Raw genomic sequence first — 20260 nt, 5'->3', positions numbered from 1 at the left:
TAATTATGTGTCAGCACTCAAGAACTTGGCATTGAACTGTAGGTTTGGCGACTTGCATGACGAGCTCATCAGGGACCAAATTGTTATGCAAGGTTCTAATGCAAACATACAAGACAATTTATGGGCAAAGGGGGAATACCCGCTTCAAAATATAATAGACATTGCTAGAAAAGCAGAGTTAACCGGCTGTTGCGCAAAAGCAGTGATTGCAGAATGTAGTGTGAAGAAGGGGAGTGCTACAGTTAACAGAGTGATGCAAGATAAACGCACACCAAAACGGCATGGGGCAACAGAATGTCCAAACCAGTTTACAGCAAACAAAGAGAAAGCGATAAAAGACGTTGCTATAGATTCGGCCACATATCACACTGGGCAGATGACAAGAAATGCCCCGCCAGAGGAGTAAAGTGTACATACTGCGGAGTAGTAGGACATTTCCAAAAAGCATGGAATACGCGTTCCGTCAAATATGTCAATGACAAGGTGAACTACCAAAGAGACACTTCAGATGAAGAGGATGATAATTTGTGTGTCCTCAGCATAGAAGAAGAACAGGTGAACGAGGTCAGCACCAACATAACTAAGAGGAAAAAGAAGCCAATATGTGAAATGACGATCGGTAGTGTAGTTATCAGCATTGTGGAGGACTCGGGCTCACCCTACACAATCATAAATAAAAAAGTATGGGATGAAAAATTCAAACCACAAATTGGAGACCACCTGGATAAAGGGGTCATAGCAATAAAATCATTTAATGGTGAATCCATCAAAGTTTGTGGTGTAAGGAGGCTGAGATTCAACTTCAAAGGTAGAGAATCAGATGGGAAACTGTGCGTAGCAGCTGTAGGACCATCCGTGCTGGGATGGATGGATCAAGGCGATTTGGGTATCATCCTTGACCCAAACCAGGAAGACCCGGTCCTAGTGGTACAAGGAATTGATGACTACAGTAAGGCTGTGTTGGATAAGTACCCCAAGGCATTCAATGGTAAAATTGGAGCTTTAAATGGATACCAGCACAGAATCAGAGTAAAACCACAAGCTATACCCGTCGTACACAAACCAAGGAACCTCCCGTTTGCAGTCAAGGATGAGGTCAAATCTCAATTGGATCAATTACTTAAGGAAGGAATCATAGAACAGGTGGAAGCCAGTGAGTGGGTCGCACCTTTGGTCATAGCCAAACGCCCAAATGGAAAAATCAGGCTATGTGTGGATCTTCGCGACCTGAAAAAAAACATTGTTGTTGAACAATTTCCACTTCCTAAGATAGGAGAAATGTTGGCTACCACACAAAGGGGGTTAAATGGTTTACAACCATAGACTTGAAATCGGCATGCCACCAGGTGCCACTTCATCACAGCAGCAAAAACCTCACTGCATTCATCACACCATTTGGGTGCTTCCAGTTTACAAGGGTCTCCTTTGGTTTAGCTTCCGCTGCGGCGATGTTTCAAAGACTCATGAGTGAGATTTTCAAGGGAGTTTCCAACATCTTAATATTTCAAGACGATATCCTAGTGATGGGAAAGACCAAGGATGAACACAGGCTGCTCCCCTCACACACAGGGAGTTTGGCCATACACCCCTCTGCTCTTGTGAGCCTCTAATTGTTTTAAAAAAGCTTCGTTTTTATTTTGAAAACCTGAACTGTGTTCTGTATTAGAATTTTATTATTAGCAATCTGTTCACTGCTCTTACTTGTGGGGGCTTGGGGGCATTTCAGAGTGCTTCTGGGGGCCTCTGTTGTCACGTTGGGCTGACCACCGGCTTTGCCGACTGCGGCCGCCATCTTAGGTAGGCTTTCTGACTCGTAGCGGTCTAGTGCGAGGGCGCCTCCTGCCCCTCGCGCTATTAATCGGGCTCATTAGTTTGCCTGCGTTACCTACACAGGCTGCTCCCCTCACACACAGGGAGTTTGGCCATACACCCCTCTGCTCTTGTGAGCCTCTAATTGTTTTAAAAAAGCTTCGTTTTTATTTTGAAAACCTGAACTGTGTTCTGTATTAGAATTTTATTATTAGCAATCTGTTCACTGCTCTTACTTGTGGGGGCTTGGGGGCATTTCAGAGCGCTTCTGGGGGCCTCTGTTGTCACGTTGGGCTGACCACCGGCTTTACCGACTGCGGCCGCCATCTTGGGTAGGCTTTCTGACTCGTAGCGGTCTAGTGCGAGGGCGTCTCCTGCACCTCGCGCTTCATAAATGGCGACCAATCGGGGCGGGCGCAGCGGGCGCGCCGATGGCCCGCCGGAGGCGCGCCAGAGGCAAGCCCGTCTGTGCCCGGCCAGGACGGGCCTAGGGCCAGATACCCTGCCCGTGTCTGAATCTACTCCCACCACATACACGAAAGAGGAATTAGTCCTTTTAAAGCCGTCAAACTCGCGTTATTGTCATCATGGATTAGGAGCTGATGCCCTATTCATGCCATGTGTCTATTGCTCATTCAGGGACCAGGTTGGGGGAAACAAAGCTCTTACTAAAGACCCCCTTAGGCTAGGGCTTTTGAATTGTAGGTCCCTGCCTAAACACGCATTACAAATCCTACATTTGATTGAAGACACTAACTTAGACATCTTGTTTCTTACCGAAACATGGACATCTGCTGACTCTGATTTTGACTTAGTTAGTGTCCTTCCATCTGGCTATCTCATTCAGTCCCTCCATAGACCATTGGGAAAGGGAGGTGGCTTAGCTATAATCCACAGGGAGAAGCTGTCTTGCAGAATAGATAAAGGGCCCATCCAAGATGCAGAGAGCTGTTATTTTTGGATCCAGTCATCGCCGAATCATTCCCTTTCGGGCATTTTGGTCTATCGCCCCCCGGGGACAATAAAACAGTTTTCCACCTCCATTCTGGACCATGTTCCCGTCTTAGCCACATCCTCTCCCAATTTCATTCTATTGGGGGATCTGAATCTTCATTTTGTCCTACAGGAGGATAAAATAGCATCTGACCTGAGATCGGAACTTATGACAGCTAACCTCAGGCTCCATAATCAGGAACCTACACATGTGAAGGGACACTTGTTAGACTGTGTGTTCTCTAATATCTCACATCTTCAGACGAGCCCTCCTCTCCCTATGCCCTGGTCGGATCACTTCTTGGTGCCGTTTGAATTGAACTTTATGAGGGACCCTCCTCCTCCTCCCGGTCCTAGGGCACCTCGTACCTATAAGAGAATTTGGTCACGACTATCAACTGAGAATCTCTCCCTTATTCTTGAACAATCAGTCCCCCCATCTGGTTGCGATCCCCTGGTAGCCGATGTTGCCTTCCATGACTGGCTCCGCCAAGCATTAGATATGGAACTTCCTCTCAAAGCCATCTCAAATAAAAGGAGCGGCCCCAAGTCCTCCTGGTACACCCCTGAATTGGGATGTATGAGAAAGAAATGTAAAAAGCTGGAGCGAGAATGGCGGAAGAACTGGGCGACCACCAAAAAAGATAACTATCGTGAAGCCATGAGAGCATAAAGGTGGCTTGCAATTCGACCAAAGCCGCCCATTTTGAGGAAAGAATCAGAATGGCAGGTTACTCTTCTAGAGAAACTTATCAGATCCTTAAAGAGCTTCTCACTGTCCCTACTCCCCCGGTAACTCAGGAGGTAAATTCTGATAATTGCAATCAACTGGCCCAGTTTTTTGATGTCAAAATACAGAACATCTTAGCCAGCCTTCCTCTGAGCACCGGTAGGGTAGACAAAGCAGCTCCGGAGGCCGCACTGGACGTAAAGGTGTTGGATAGCTTCCCCCCTGTCTCAAAGGAGGCTTTTTGTGAGGAGCTTTCAGCCCTGAAGAGCGGCTCCCCTTTGGACCCCATGCCCATCCGGATCCTCAAGCAATTCACGAACATCATTGCAGGCCCAGCTATCGACCTGCTGAATGCCTCATTCACCCATGGCATTGTTCCACCTAGTTGGAAGCAAGCCATTGTCAAGGCCCTTCTGAAAAAACCAGGCCTTGATCCGGCCGATTTAGCGAACTACCATCCCATCTCGCTTCTGCCCGGGCTGAATAAGATCGCCGAGAAGTTTGCCAATCGCCAGCTTTCGCATTTCCTGGAATCTAACGATCTACTGGGTCGTACTCAGACGGGCTTTCGGCCTGGCCAGGGAACCGACTCGGCCTTGATTGCAATGGTGGAGGAAGGCAGATGCATCTTGGATTCGGGAGGATCCGCTGCGGTGGTCCTCCTGGATCTAAGCGCTGCATTTGATACGGTTGATCATAATATCTTGATCAACCGTTTGGGGAAGATTGGAGTGAGAGGGTCGGCCCTCAAATGGCTCGCGTCGTACTTGAGTGGCCGGACTTATCAGGTCTGCGAAGGCAATTTTCGATCTCTGCCTACCCCCCTTCAGTGTGGAGTACCGCAGGGCTCTTCATTGAGCCCTACGCTTTTTAACATCTATATGGCCCCACTGGAGGCGGTGGTTTCACCCTTCGGGGTGAAAATCGCAACCTACGCAGACGACACTCAACTGATCGTCCCGCTGTCCCTCTCGGAAAGCCAGGGGGAAAAGTTCGCATCGTGTTTAGTCAACATAATGTCATGGATGTCGGATTCCCGGCTCAAACTAAATGGGACGAAAACGGAGCTGATGCTTCTTGGCAATCTATGTTCAACACTCCCCAAATCCATGTGGCCGGATAGTCTAGGTGCCCCCCCAGTTCCCAAAGAAGCAATAAAAAGTCTGGGGGTCTGGCTAGAACCCGAACTGTCAATGACCACTCAAGCTAAACGAGTGGCAGGGACTTGCTATGGTCTGCTTAGGTCAGTACGGAAGATCCTCCCGCTACTCCCTGAAAACTCCCGGAAACTACTGGTGCAAGGATTAGTCATGTCAAGGCTGGATTATAGTAATGCCCTATTCCTTGGCTCACCAGAATCCACTCTGAATGTGCTCCAAAGAGCTCAGAATGCGGCTGCACGAATGCTCACTGGTACTGCCAAAAGATCATCAGCTAAGCCTGCTCTCAAGGCCTTGCATTGGCTTCCAATTCGAGCTCGCATAAAATTTAAATCCCTTTGCATCGTGTTTAAAGCTTTGCAAGGATCAGGCCCTCCAATCCTTAGAGACCTGGTGCGCCCTTACAAACCTACGCGAGCCCTTCGCTCGGATGATGGTAATTTTGTGGTGATACCCAGAGCCAAAAAGGTGAAGTCCGGCGGTCGCCGGTTCTCTATTAATGCAGGCCAATTATGGAATGCTCTGCCGATGGCCCTGCGGAAAGAATCCAATCTAGTGCGTTTCCGCAAGGCATTGAAAACGTATCTCTTCCCCCTTTAGGTTTTTGTTTCTGTTGTATTTGGGTGGTGGTCCTGTGTTTGGTTTCAGCGCTGGGACGCTCAAGGGCAGCCATGCGCTTTACAAATCTCTTTTCATTTCATTTCATTTCATTTCGATGGGAAAGTGAAACAGGTATTGGAAATCTTGGAGGCAAAGGGACTCACTGCAGAGTACGACAAATGCAAATTCGCACAAGATTCTGTGAGTTACCTTGGTCATGAAATCAATGGCAACAGAATAAGCCCAAAGAAGGACTTACTTGATGCCATCAAGAACTCACCAGTACCTAAAAACAAAGAGGAAATTAGATCCTTCTTAGGACTGGTGGAATTTTATGCCAAATTCATAAGGAATTTCTCTAGCAAAACATATGATCTTAGACAATTGTTAAAAATGAGAAACAAATTTGAGTGGGACGAAACCTGCCAACATGCATTTGAGAAACTTAAAAAAGAATTGTGCAGTGCATTGCCTTTGCAAGGTTTCGACCCTTCGCTTAACAATACCATCACCACAGATGCAAGTGCAAAAGGACTAGGAGCTGTGTTAACACAACAAGACAAAAAGGGTGATGATTGTACAATCGCATTTGCATCGCGATCCTTGACACCAACAGAGGAAAAATTCTCTGTCATTGAACGGGAGGCGCTAGCGTGCATATGGACACTAGAACACTTTAGGAACTTTGTATGGGGTAACAAAGTCACACTTTGCACCGACCATAAACCTGTTACAAAAGTGTTCATCACAAAAGGCCTGTACAATGCGTCGTCAAGATTAGCGCGATTATCCATGCACCTTTTCGATTACAACTATGAAGTCCACTATGTTCCAGGGGTAAGAAACGTTGTAGCCGATTATCTGAGCAGAATGCCAGCTGAAAAAGCGGAACCTGAAGCAACAAATGAAAGCGAAGAATACTGCATAGCCATCTTAGAAGAATGTCTCAAAGGAATTTCGAAAGAAGAATGGCTATTTGAACAAGAAAAGGACGCTGACATGCAAAATGTGATCTAGGTATAGTGAAGAGTAAGAAGAGAGTGAAGGAGAACTACTGGTGGCCAGGAGTAAGTATTGAAGTAGAAAGGTTGGTAAGAGATTGCAGTATGTGCCAACAATCTGACAAGAGCCAAGTGACCCTCAGACCACCCCTCCATCCCATCAAGTGCCCCGCAATGCCTTGGGAAAGAGTGAGGGTAAACATAATGGGACCCATACAAGAACAGGGAGAACATTGGTACATAATTATGATCATTGATCATTTTACAAAATGGCCTGAACTCAAATTTACCCCAGTGGTGGCAGGAACAAGATATCCGGTCTTGACCATTCCTTTTTAAGGAATAAAACCCCTAAGAACTCTAACACCACGGACTCTGCCTCTTTCTTTCCGATTGAGTTATTATTGATTAAGTACTTACCTGCATAGAAATTAGGACGGTAAATCAAATATTTACCACAGGCGGATCGCCCCTATCAATCCTTGGTGCCTGCGCAATCCCATGACCCGTAACAGCCTGATAAAGTCCCTGGATCACTAATTCCTGGAGAACGAGGGGTCCGTTTCGTCCTCAGTGTCCCTGTGGGAAGCCTTCAAAACTGTTATTCGGGGACAGGCCCTATCTTTAATAGCTGGGGACATGATCGCAAAAAGAGATATCGTGCAGCTGTGGGGTTCCCAATGGCCTCCCACCGTGTCGGTATGGAAGGAGAATATGGACTGGTGCATGTTTAGAGAGAAGACGGTATATTTGGCTAGAGGCAAGCCTAGGGCGTGGAGTAAAATTTGGGGTCAATGGAACGCCTAACGAGGGAACATCTGTACGCCCCCTTTTGAAGACACTCCGGACATTTCTCTGTCCCCCGGATCCTGAGGTTCCTGAAATACTTTACTCCTTTTTCCTGATTTTCTGACTTCCCTGCTGCCTCCCCCCCTAGTCATCTCTATTGTCCTCCTGATTCACTATCCGGTACTGCAGGTCCCCTCCATCGGAGCCCGACATCGTCTAGAACGCTTTTCGCCTTGAGTTTTGTTCTTCTGTTTTTCTCTTTGTTCTTTTATAAAAATCAAAAACATCTGTAACCTGACTACATCCTGTGTTGCCGAAATTGTATCCTGTACTCTGCTGGACCTCTAAGGGATCAGTCGCTGCTTTGTGATGTCATATACTTGCTTTACTTGTGCTAGCGGCCTGCCCCTGTGGTTGTAGGCCCATACTTGTAATGATATTTTTGGAAAATAAAGTTTAAAAAAAAACCAACAAACATATATATATATACAGTATAAATACCAACCCCTTTACCGATCGATCAGCAGAGCAACAAGTAAAACGAGCAAAGATGAAATATATCCATACACTAAAAAAAGAAGGAGAATATTACTGTATCAGACTTCTCTTTGTCAAATAAAAGGAAGGAAAGATGCTGGAATGAATAAAAAAAAAAAGGAGGAATAGAGTAAGAATTACAGGATTTTCAAGTAAGCAGAATAAAAAAAAATAAAGGGTATAGAGAGTTTAAGGGACACTATTTAAACCTATTGTACATCCATTTAAAAAAAAAAAAAGGATGGCATCAGGTTACTTGTGGAACCTATCCCCTCCACAGTCATTCCTACCTGGAAAAGATGAGCCTGTATTAAAATGGGAAGAGTGGTGGGAGTACTTTGAAAACTATATCTCGCAATTCGAGGACGACGAATTTAACTCAAAGAAAAAACACAAACTGTTGTTACATTGCCTAGGAGCAGGAGGAATAAAAGTTTATAACAATATCAACAAAAAAACAAGAGGAGAAGGTGAGACTGATGTGTACAAAAATGCTCTTGACGATCTTAACACCTATTACAAGCCCAATGTAAGCGTGGGAGTGGACAGATACAAGTTCTTCCACAGAAAACAGGGAAAAGAAGAATCTGTGGATAATTATGTGTCAGCACTCAAGAACTTGGCATTGAACTGTAGGTTTGGCGACTTGCATGACGAGCTCATCAGGGACCAAATTGTTATGCAAGGTTCTAATGCAAACATACAAGACAATTTATGGGCAAAGGGGGAATACCCGCTTCAAAATATAATAGACATTGCTAGAAAAGCAGAGTTAACCGGCTGTTGCGCAAAAGCAGTGATTGCAGAATGTAGTGTGAAGAAGGGGAGTGCTACAGTTAACAGAGTGATGCAAGATAAACACACACCAAAACGGCATGGGGCAACAGAATGTCCAAACCAGTTTACAGCAAACAAAGAGAAAGCGATAAAAGACGTTGCTATAGATTCGGCCACATATCACACTGGGCAGATGACAAGAAATGCCCCGCCAGAGGAGTAAAGTGTACATACTGCGGAGTAGTAGGACATTTCCAAAAAGCATGGAATACGCGTTCCGTCAAATATGTCAATGACAAGGTGAACTACCAAAGAGACACTTCAGATGAAGAGGATGATAATTTGTGTGTCCTCAGCATAGAAGAAGAACAGGTGAACGAGGTCAGCACCAACATAACTAAGAGGAAAAAGAAGCCAATATGTGAAATGACGATCGGTGGTGTAGTTATCAGCATTGTGGAGGACTCGGGCTCACCCTACACAATCATAAATAAAAAAGTATGGGATGAAAAATTCAAACCACAAATTGGAGACCACCTGGATAAAGGGGTCATAGCAATAAAATCATTTAATGGTGAATCCATCAAAGTTTGAGGTGTAAGGAGGCTGAGATTCAACTTCAAAGGTAGAGAATCAGATGGGAAACTGTGCGTAGCAGCTGTAGGACCATCCGTGCTGGGATGGATGGATCAAGGCGATTTGGGTATCATCCTTGACCCAAACCATGAAGACCCGGTCCTAGTGGTACAAGGAATTGATGACTACAGTAAGGCTGTGTTGGATAAGTACCCCAAGGCATTCAATGGTAAAATTGGAGCTTTAAATGGATACCAGCACAGAATCAGAGTAAAACCACAAGCTATACCCGTCGTACACAAACCAAGGAACCTCCCGTTTGCAGTCAAGGATGAGGTCAAATCTCAATTGGATCAACTACTTAAGGAAGGAATCATAGAACAGGTGGAAGCCAGTGAGTGGGTCGCACCTTTGGTCATAGCCAAACGCCCAAATGGAAAAATCAGGCTATGTGTGGATCTTCGCGACCTGAAAAAAAACTTTGTTGTTGAACAATTTCCACTTCCTAAGATAGGAGAAATGTTGGCTACCACACAAAGGGGGTTAAATGGTTTACAACCATAGACTTGAAATCGGCATGCCACCAGGTGCCACTTCATCACAGCAGCAAAAACCTCACTGCATTCATCACACCATTTGGGTGCTTCCAGTTTACAAGGGTCTCCTTTGGTTTAGCTTCCGCTGCGGCGATGTTTCAAAGACTCATGAGTGAGATTTTCAAGGGAGTTTCCAACATCTTAATATTTCAAGACGATATCCTAGTGATGGGAAAGACCAAGGATGAACACAGGCTGCTCCCCTCACACACAGGGAGTTTGGCCATACACCCCTCTGCTCTTGTGAGCCTCTAATTGTTTTAAAAAAGCTTCGTTTTTATTTTGAAAACCTGAACTGTGTTCTGTATTAGAATTTTATTATTAGCAATCTGTTCACTGCTCTTACTTGTGGGGGCTTGGGGGCATTTCAGAGTGCTTCTGGGGGCCTCTGTTGTCACGTTGGGCTGACCACCGGCTTTGCCGACTGCGGCCGCCATCTTAGGTAGGCTTTCTGACTCGTAGCGGTCTAGTGCGAGGGCGCCTCCTGCCCCTCGCGCTATAAATCGGGCTCATTAGTTTGCCCGCGTTACCTACACAGGCTGCTCCCCTCACACACAGGGAGTTTGGCCATACACCCCTCTGCTCTTGTGAGCCTCTAATTGTTTTAAAAAAGCTTCGTTTTTATTTTGAAAACCTGAACTGTGTTCTGCATTAGAATTTTATTATTAGCAATCTGTTCACTGCTCTTACTTGTGGGGGCTTGGGGGCATTTCAGAGCGCTTCTGGGGGCCTCTGTTGTCACGTTGGGCTGACCACCGGCTTTACCGACTGCGGCCGCCATCTTGGGTAGGCTTTCTGACTCGTAGCGGTCTAGTGCGAGGGCGTCTCCTGCACCTCGCGCTTCATAAAGCGCGAGGTGCCAGTCGCCCGCGCAGCGGGCGGGCGCAGCGGGCGCACCGATAGCGCGCCGGAGGCGCGCCAGTGGCAAGCCCGTCTGTGCCCGTCCGGGCCAGGACGGGCCTAGGGCCAGATACCCTGCCCGTGTCTGAATCTACTCCCACCACATACACGAAAGAGGAATTAGTCCTTTTAAAGCCGTCAAACTCGCGTTATTGTCATCATGGATTAGGAGCTGATGCCCTATTCATGCCATGTGTCTATTGCTCATTCAGGGACCAGGTTGGGGGAAACAAAGCTCTTACTAAAGACCCCCTTAGGCTAGGGCTTTTGAATTGTAGGTCCCTGCCTAAACACGCATTACAAATCCTACATTTGATTGAAGACACTAACTTAGACATCTTGTTTCTTACCGAAACATGGACATCTGCTGACTCTGATTTTGACTTAGTTAGTGTCCTTCCATCTGGCTATCTCATTCAGTCCCTCCATAGACCATTGGGAAAGGGAGGTGGCTTAGCTATAATCCACAGGGAGAAGCTGTCTTGCAGAATAGATAAAGGGCCCATCCAAGATGCAGAGAGCTGTTATTTTTGGATCCAGTCATCGCCGAATCATTCCCTTTCGGGCATTTTGGTCTATCGCCCCCCGGGGACAATAAAACAGTTTTCCACCTCCATTCTGGACCATGTTCCCGTCTTAGCCACATCCTCTCCCAATTTCATTCTATTGGGGGATCTGAATCTTCATTTTGTCCTACAGGAGGATAAAATAGCATCTGACCTGAGATCGGAACTTATGACAGCTAACCTCAGGCTCCATAATCAGGAACCTACACATGTGAAGGGACACTTGTTACACTGTGTTTTCTAATATCTCACATCTTCAGACGAGCCCTCCTCTCCCTATGCCCTGGTCGGATCACTTCTTGGTGCCGTTTGAATTGAACTTTATGAGGGACCCTCCTCCTCCTCCCGGTCCTAGGGCACCTCGTACCTATAAGAGAATTTGGTCACGACTATCAACTGAGAATCTCTCCCTTATTCTTGAACAATCAGTCCCCCCATCTGGTTGCGATCCCCTGGTAGCCGATGTTGCCTTCCATGACTGGCTCCGCCAAGCATTAGATATGGAACTTCCTCTCAAAGCCATCTCAAATAAAAGGAGCGGCCCCAAGTCCTCCTGGTACACCCCTGAATTGGGATGTATGAGTAAGAAATGTAAAAAGCTGGAGCGAGAATGGCGGAAGAACTGGGCGACCACCAAAAAAGATAACTATCGTGAAGCCATGAGAGCATACAAGGTGGCTTGCAATTCGACCAAAGCCGCCCATTTTGAGGAAAGAATCAGAATGGCAGGTTACTCTTCTAGAGAAACTTATCAGATCCTTAAAGAGCTTCTCACTGTCCCTACTCCCCCGGTAACTCAGGAGGTAAATTCTGATAAATGCAATCAACTGGCCCAGTTTTTTGATGTCAAAATACATAACATCTTAGCCAGCCTTCCTCTGAGCACCGGTAGGGTAGACAAAGCAGCTCCGGAGGCCGCACTGGACGTAAAGGTGTTGGATAGCTTCCCCCCTGTCTCAAAGGAGGCTTTTTGTGAGGAGCTTTCAGCCCTGAAGAGCGGCTCCCCTTTGGACCCCATGCCCATCCGGATCCTCAAGCAATTCACGAACATCATTGCAGGCCCAGCTATCGACCTGCTGAATGCCTCATTCACCCATGGCATTGTTCCACCTAGTTGGAAGCAAGCCATTGTCAAGGCCCTTCTGAAAAAACCAGGCCTTGATCCGGCCGATTTAGCGAACTACCGTCCCATCTCGCTTCTGCCCGGGCTGAATAAGATCGCCGAGAAGTTTGCCAATCGCCAGCTTTCGCATTTCCTGGAATCTAACGATCTACTGGGTCGTACTCAGACGGGCTTTCGGCCTGGCCAGGGAACCGACTCGGCCTTGATTGCAATGGTGGAGGAAGGCAGATGCATCTTGGATTCGGGAGGATCCGCTGCGGTGGTCCTCCTGGATCTAAGCGCTGCATTTGATACGGTTGATCATAATATCTTGATCAACCGTTTGGGGAAGATTGGAGTGAGAGGGTCGGCCCTCAAATGGCTCGCGTCGTACTTGAGTGGCCGGACTTATCAGGTCTGCGAAGGCAATTTTCGATCTCTGCCTACCCCCCTTCAGTGTGGAGTACCGCAGGGCTCTTCATTGAGCCCTACGCTTTTTAACATCTATATGGCCCCACTGGAGGCGGTGGTTTCACCCTTCGGGGTGAAAATCGCAACCTACGCAGACGACACTCAACTGATCGTCCCGCTGTCCCTCTCGGAAAGCCAGGGGGAAAAGTTCGCATCGTGTTTAGTCAACATAATGTCATGGATGTCGGATTCCCGGCTCAAACTAAATGGGACGAAAACGGAGCTGATGCTTCTTGGCAATCTATGTTCAACACTCCCCAAATCCATGTGGCCGGATAGTCTAGGTGCCCCCCCAGTTCCCAAAGAAGCAATAAAAAGTCTGGGGGTCTGGCTAGAACCCGAACTGTCAATGACCACTCAAGCTAAACGAGTGGCAGGGACTTGCTATGGTCTGCTTAGGTCAGTACGGAAGATCCTCCCGCTACTCCCTGAAAACTCCCGGAAACTACTGGTGCAAGGATTAGTCATGTCAAGGCTGGATTATAGTAATGCCCTATTCCTTGGCTCACCAGAATCCACTCTGAATGTGCTCCAAAGAGCTCAGAATGCGGCTGCACAAATGCTCACTGGTACTGCCAAAAGATCATCAGCTAAGCCTGCTCTCAAGGCCTTGCATTGGCTTCCAATTCGAGCTCGCATAAAATTTAAATCCCTTTGCATCGTGTTTAAAGCTTTGCAAGGATCAGGCCCTCCAATCCTTAGAGACCTGGTGCGCCCTTACAAACCTACGCGAGCCCTTCGCTCGGATGATGGTAATTTTGTGGTGATACCCAGAGCCAAAAAGGTGAAGTCCGGCGGTCGCCAGTTCTCTATTAATGCAGGCCAATTATGGAATGCTCTGCCGATGGCCCTGCGGAAAGAATCCAATCTAGTGCGTTTCCGCAAGGCATTGAAAACGTATCTCTTCCCCCTTTAGGTTTTTGTTTCTGTTGTATTTGGGTGGTGGTCCTGTGTTTGGTTTCAGCGCTGGGACGCTCAAGGGCAGCCATGCGCTTTACAAATCTCTTTTCATTTCATTTCATTCATTTCATTTCATTTCGATGGGAAAGTGAAACAGGTATTGGAAATCTTGGAGGCAAAGGGACTCACTGCAGAGTACGACAAATGCAAATTCGCACAAGATTCTGTGAGTTACCTTGGTCATGAAATCAATGGCAACAGAATAAGCCCAAAGAAGGACTTACTTGATGCCATCAAGAACTCACCAGTACCTAAAAACAAAGAGGAAATGAGATCCTTCTTAGGACTGGTGGAATTTTATGCCAAATTCATAAGGAATTTCTCTAGCAAAACATATGATCTTAGACAATTGTTAAAAATGAGAAACAAATTTGAGTGGGACGAAACCTGCCAACATGCATTTGAGAAACTTAAAAAAGAATTGTGCATTGCATTGCCTTTGCAAGGTTTCGACCCTTCGCTTAACAATACCATCACCACAGATGCAAGTGCAAAAGGACTAGGAGCTGTGTTAACACAACAAGACAAAAAGGGTGATGATTGTACAATCGCATTTGCATTGCGATCCTTGACACCAACAGAGGAAAAATTCTCTGTCATTGAACGGGAGGCGCTAGCGTGCATATGGGCACTAGAACACTTTAGGAACTTTGTATGGGGTAACAAAGTCACACTTTGCACCGACCATAAACCTGTTACAAAAGTGTTCATCACAAAAGGCCTGTACAATACGTCGTCAAGATTAGCGCGATTATCCATGCACCTTTTCGATTACAACTATGAAGTCCACTATGTTCCAGGGGTAAGAAACGTTGTAGCCGATTATCTGAGCAGAATGCCAGCTGAAAAAGCGGAACCTGAAGCAACAAATGAAAGCGAAGAATACTGCAGAGCCATCTTAGAAGAATGTCTCCAAGGAATTTCGAAAGAAGAATGGCTATTTGAACAAAAAAAGGACGCTGACATGCAAAATGTGATCTAGGTATAGTGAAGAGTAAGAAGAGAGTGAAGGAGAACTACTGGTGGCCAGGAGTAAGTATTGAAGTAGAAAGGTTGGTAAGAGATTGCAGTATGTGCCAACAATCTGACAAGAGCCAAGTGACCCTCAGACCACCCCTCCATCCCATCAAGTGCCCCGCAATGCCTTGGGAAAGAGTGGGGGTAAACATAATGGGACCCATACAAGAACAGGGAGAACATTGGTACATAATTATGATCATTGATCATTTTACAAAATGGCCTGAACTCAAATTTACGGCCAGGGCAGATTCCAAAACTGTGGCGGAATTCTTGGATGGGGTGTTCATACGTGAAGGACTTCCTAAGGTAATTGTAAGCGACAACGGGCCACAGTTTTTATCAGAAGCCTTCCAAGCTTATGTTTTGAGAAATCAGATAAAACACAAGACTTCATCTGTGTACCACCCGTCAGGCAATGGCGCAGTGGAACGGTTCAATAGGGTACTCAAGGGTATAATACAGCTAGCAAACAGCAACAGACATTAGGGGTAATTATGATGGCGGATTCCCCGCATACTCCGGGCCGGCGGAAGCCACCGCCGGCCCGGAGTATGCGGGGAATCCGCCGAGGAGGCCTGAAAGACCCACCGCCAAATTAGGATGGCTGGTGGGTCTCACAATCTGTCCTCCACTTTTCCGCCGCGGTCAGAAGGCGACCACGGCGGAAAAGCACTAACATGGCTGGCGGTGTCTATCAGACACCGCCAGCCATATTAGGATGTAGGGAATGTAATGCTTTTCCACGGCTGCTTTTCCGCCGTGGAAAAGCATACGGAAATTCACTTTTGGGGCCCGTTGTGGGCCCCCTGGGTGAAGGTTGCGTGGGGGGTGCACATGGGGGGTACCTATGGTACCCCCCTGCCTTTGCGTGCACGAAGCGGCAGGCACCGCGCGGTGCCTGCCGCTTTGTGCATGCAAATGCACTGCTTTCATTTTTTACATTGCGGCGGGTGCTGCTTCAAGCAGCACCCGCCGCAATGTAAAACATACAGGATGTGACCGCCAGGGTGGCGGTCACATCCTAATTGCCATGGAGGGACCGCCGCTGCCCATGCGGACGGTCCCTCCTACTCAGGGGTGGCGGACGGACGTAAGTCCGTCCGCCATCCTAATCGACCCCTTAGTTTGAAAAGAGAAATCCTTAAGACCTTGTGGGCCTATAGAATCACACCATGCGACTCCACTGGCCATAGTCCATTTGCACTAATGCGTGAAAGGACGCCCCTTACCAAAGACAATGTGGGGTGGACATCAGCCGCAAAGAGAGTGCACTGGACGGCAGAACAGGTCAGGAAAAGAACAGAACAAGTGCAACACAGTGTCAAGGAAAGATATGATGCAAAACACAACTCTAAACCAGTGCGAATATCGGCTGAGGACATGGTTAAGGTGAGGAGGAGCGGCCTCTTAGGTAAGGGCCAGGACAGATACTCTATGCCCCTTACTGTCAAGGAGGTGTACTGTAATTCAGCCCTGTTGAGCGATGGCAGGGTGTGGCATTTCTCTGCCCTTTCTGAGTACAGACCACCACAAACTCACGAAGATGTCACACCGAAGATGGAGGAAGAGCAATGTGACCAGATGCAGACATTCAAACATAATATGGCCCCATCAGACTCTTCAGATTGCGAGTCTGACCTTGGACTCGACAACTCAGGATCCAGGTCACAGAACGCTACGGAGTCTGTCTCAACCAACAATGCGCCTGCCATTTTCCAAAGTGATGGTACTTACAGGGCAACAAGGTTATTGCCTGCAACTCCTGTACACAATCAGCTACCACAGGGTACCACTAGCAGGTGCGGCAGAAGGGTGCTACCCCCTGTGAAACTCAGCGACAATGTGTGCGACTAAACTTTAGTTTTTCCAAAACTGTTTTGTTGTTGACATGTTAGCATTCCACCCTCACCACTCTCAACGGGGGAGGATGTGCTATGTATTGCCTTGTGTCCATCCTGGGACACTGTAGCAGGCTCCCACCTTGTCCCTGCGAGGACACCGTAGAGATGACATCACCAGCTGTCATCCGGCTTTGACAGTTGTCAGCTGGGTGACGTGAGGCGGCCACTTAGCTTACGCTCTGCTCTCGGAGCCTGTGTTGGGACTCATTAAAGAACCTTGAAATAGCACAACCTTGTCCTTGTCCGGTTCTTAACAGACGGGTCCTTATGATATAATTTCAATGGGCAATACCAGGCCTTAGTCCCGTTCTATAAAGTTAGCAAATGAGAGTCATGAAGGGTCCTTATGGAATAATATTAATGGGCAATACAATGCCCGAGCGAATATAGTATTTTAGTAGTCATACAGGATTACCGATAAGGGACCACATAAAACAGGGTCTGTATTATGAGTTTGCAGGGTTTATTATGGCAGCCCAGCACTTAAAACGCGCCCTGACAGGAGCCTCATTTAGATATCTAAGGAACAGATCACATCTTTCAGTTTGAAACTGCAGAAACTGGACAGCTTTGCAGCCTCTCTAGGGTTATATTAGGACAGTTATCAATAGGCTTCTAACATTGGTCACTTGCTATGATTTCAAACCCTGATTATAAAAGGGAAAACACAAAGACATAAACCTTGTTAACAACCATAGTAGGAATAATGGTACAACTCATAAGGAGCCCCGAGTCCATCCTTAAATTATAACCGCTCTAATCAAAGGTAAATATTATAAGATTACTGTCTCTTATATAATATACATCATGTAAATTGAGCCTTAATCTACATTATCTATGCTTTTCAGAGATAGGTTCACGTTGTCTGGATATAGATGATCCACCTTGGTCAATTTATTTATAACGAGCCAATCTGAAGGGAAAAGATCAATAAAAATAAAGGTGAGGTCTCCTCATGTCCCCCTACGAGTAAGGTTAGCTCAAGGAACTCAGAGGTATTAAACATAATGATTATACCTCTATATGTTTTCAGATAAATCGCATGGCTACCTGGATCGACCTAAGGAGGCTACTCCCTTAGCTCTAAGAAAAGTACCTGACATGTATACGGATGGTGGCTTTCCTCACCAACAATAAGCGAGGTGGATCTGTTTTTGGTTATATAGAAGTATGCTGAATGTTATTTGAGTGTTGGAAGGGTGGAATATTATGTTCAGATTGGATGCCAGTATGTACCAATGGAGAGAATATGGCCATATATGCTTGGAGATATTCTTTAAGTGACTTTCATTTTTAGGTTCAAGGCAAAATGTCTAGAATTTGTTCTATCAGACTCCTGCTTGTGCATTGAGGACTATGTACATTGACTAGGGCCTAGGATGTATTATCATAAATTAGTATGTTTTTAAAAGTTTCAAGGATAGGCCACCTTGTATCCCATGGAATGTCAGGTTTTAAAATATATATCAAATATGTAACTTACCTGTATTACCATGATAGCTTTCTAAACCTGTGATGGGTCGAGGGATCCGTTGGTCTCGAGGAAGGCAGAGAGTTGTCTGTTGACGGACTTCTCGATGACTTTGGCTGGAAAGGGGAGGAGCGAGATGAGGCAGAAGTTCTTGAGGTCCATGGGGTCTGCGGTGGGTTTCTTCAGGAGGGCACTCAGTTCGGCCTGTTTCCAGCTTTCCGGGAAGGTGGCGGATGCGAAGGAGCTGTCAATGACGAGTCGGAGTTGGGGCGCGATGATGGAGGCGTCTTTGTTGTAGACGTGGTGTGGGCAGGGGTCGGTGGGTGAGCCGGAGTGGATGGTGTTCATCAGGCCAGTGATGTCTTTGGTGCTGACCGGGGTCCAGGTGCAGAGGGTGGCGGTGGTGGGTGCCGGTTCGGTGGTAGGGTTCGTGGTCACTGTGGTCGGAGTGCCGAAGCTGTTGTGTATGTTGGCGATCTTGCGGTGGAAGAACGAGGCGAGGGAGTCGCAGAGGTCTTGCGATGGTGTGATGTCGTTGCTGCAGGCGCTGGGGTTGGAGAGCTCTTTGACGATGCTGAAGAGTTCCTTGCTGTTGTGGGTGTTGTTGTCCAGTCGTTCTTTGAATGCTGTCTTCTTGGTGGTGCGGATCAGCTGGTGGTGTTTGCGGGTGGCGTACTTGAGGGCTGTCATGTTTTCTGTTGTCTGGTTGTGGCGCCAGGCTTTCTCGAGGGTACGGCAGGTTTTCTTGGAGTTCTTGAGGTCGTTGGTAAACCACAAGGCTTTTCTGCTGCCGGGTCTGCTGGGGGATTTCTTCAGAGGTGCGAGTTCGTCGGCACATTCGGAGAGCCACTGTGTGAGGTTGCGGGCTGCCTTGTCGGGGTCCGTTGTGTTGGAGGGTGGGTTCTGGCTGAGGGTGGTGGTGAGCTGGTCGGCGATGATCTTGTTCCAGTGTCTGCGGGGGGCCTGCAACCGGTGCTGGTGGGCCGTGGTTCTCCTGAAGTTGAAGTGGACGCAGCTGTGGTCTGTCCAGTGTAGTCCGGTGGAGTGGCTGAAGGCGATGTGCTTGCTGGAGGGGAAGATCGGGTCGAGCGTGTGACCGGCGTAGTGGGTTGGGGTGTTCACCAGTTGCTTGAGTCCGAGGTTGGCGAGGTTGTCCGGTGTTGCAATCCTTGTTGTTCTCCAGGTGGAAGTTGAGGTCCCCTAGGAGGATGTAGTCTGCGGAGGTGAGGGCGTGCTGACTGATCAGGTCGGCGATGGCTTCGCTGAATTGTGTGCGTGGTCCCGGGGGCCTGTAGATGAGAGTGCCTCTGAGGGTGGTCTTGGGGTTGATCTGTATCTGGAAGTGAAGGTGCTCGGCGGCGGTGAGGGTGTCGTCTGAGTTGGTCGTGAAGTGGATGGTGTTTCTGTAGACGATAGCGAGACCTCCTCCGGTTTGGTTGATGCGGTCCCTCCGGGTGATCTTGCAGCGTCCGGGATGGCTATGGCGATGTCCGGTGCTGAGGAGGCGTTCATCCAGGTTTCAGTGAGGAAGGCGACGTCTGGTGATGGTGTGTCCAGGAGGTTCCAGAGTTCGACGGCGTGCCTGTGGATGGAGCGGGTGTTGAGCAGGATGCACTTGAGGTTGTTGTTGGTGCTCAGCTTGGCGGGTGCGGTGTCGGTCCGGAGGCAGGTGAATTTGCAGGCTTGGCAGGTGAAGGGTCCGTGGGTACGCTTCGGGGTGGCGCATTGGCAGGCGGGGTTTCGGCCGGCGTTGAGTCCGTGGAGGGTGGCGACGTCATAGGATCGTCGGGTGGGCTGGCATCGTTGAGGTCCAGGGTTCCTGGTGCTGGGCGCGGTCTAGACGCGGACGGGCGCAGACGGGCTTGCCTTTGGCACGCCTTCGGCGCACAATCGGCGCGCCAGCTGCGCGTACGTGCGGACTCTGCCATAAATGGAGAGTGGGAGGGAGGAGGGAGGGAGGGAGGCGCAGCTGGGAGGCGGGAGCGGGGTGGCGAATGGGAAGGGGAGAGGGTACCGAGGAAGAAGGGGGCGGTGCCACGGGGGAGCAGCGGCGGGGAGCGAGGGAAACCAGCGGGAAAGAAGACAGCAGACAATCACAATATCAGAAACAAAACAGGGGCACAACAGTGACAAAAACAAAATAGAGACAAGAATGGCAGAAAAAGACAGAAGACCGGACCTGGAGGCACCTTAGTCGCAGGGGCAGCGGCGAGCAGGCAGCAGAGGCAGGGGGGGCCGGCGCACTCGGGAAGAGCCACGCGGCGGGAAGAGCGACCGGGTCTGACGAGGTCAGGTCAGGTC

The sequence above is a fragment of the Lissotriton vulgaris genome, chromosome 2_1, assembly GCF_964263255.1.
Source record: "Lissotriton vulgaris chromosome 2_1, aLisVul1.2, whole genome shotgun sequence".
NCBI lineage: Eukaryota > Metazoa > Chordata > Amphibia > Caudata > Salamandridae > Lissotriton > Lissotriton vulgaris.
Note: the sequence above shows the minus strand (reverse complement) of the source record.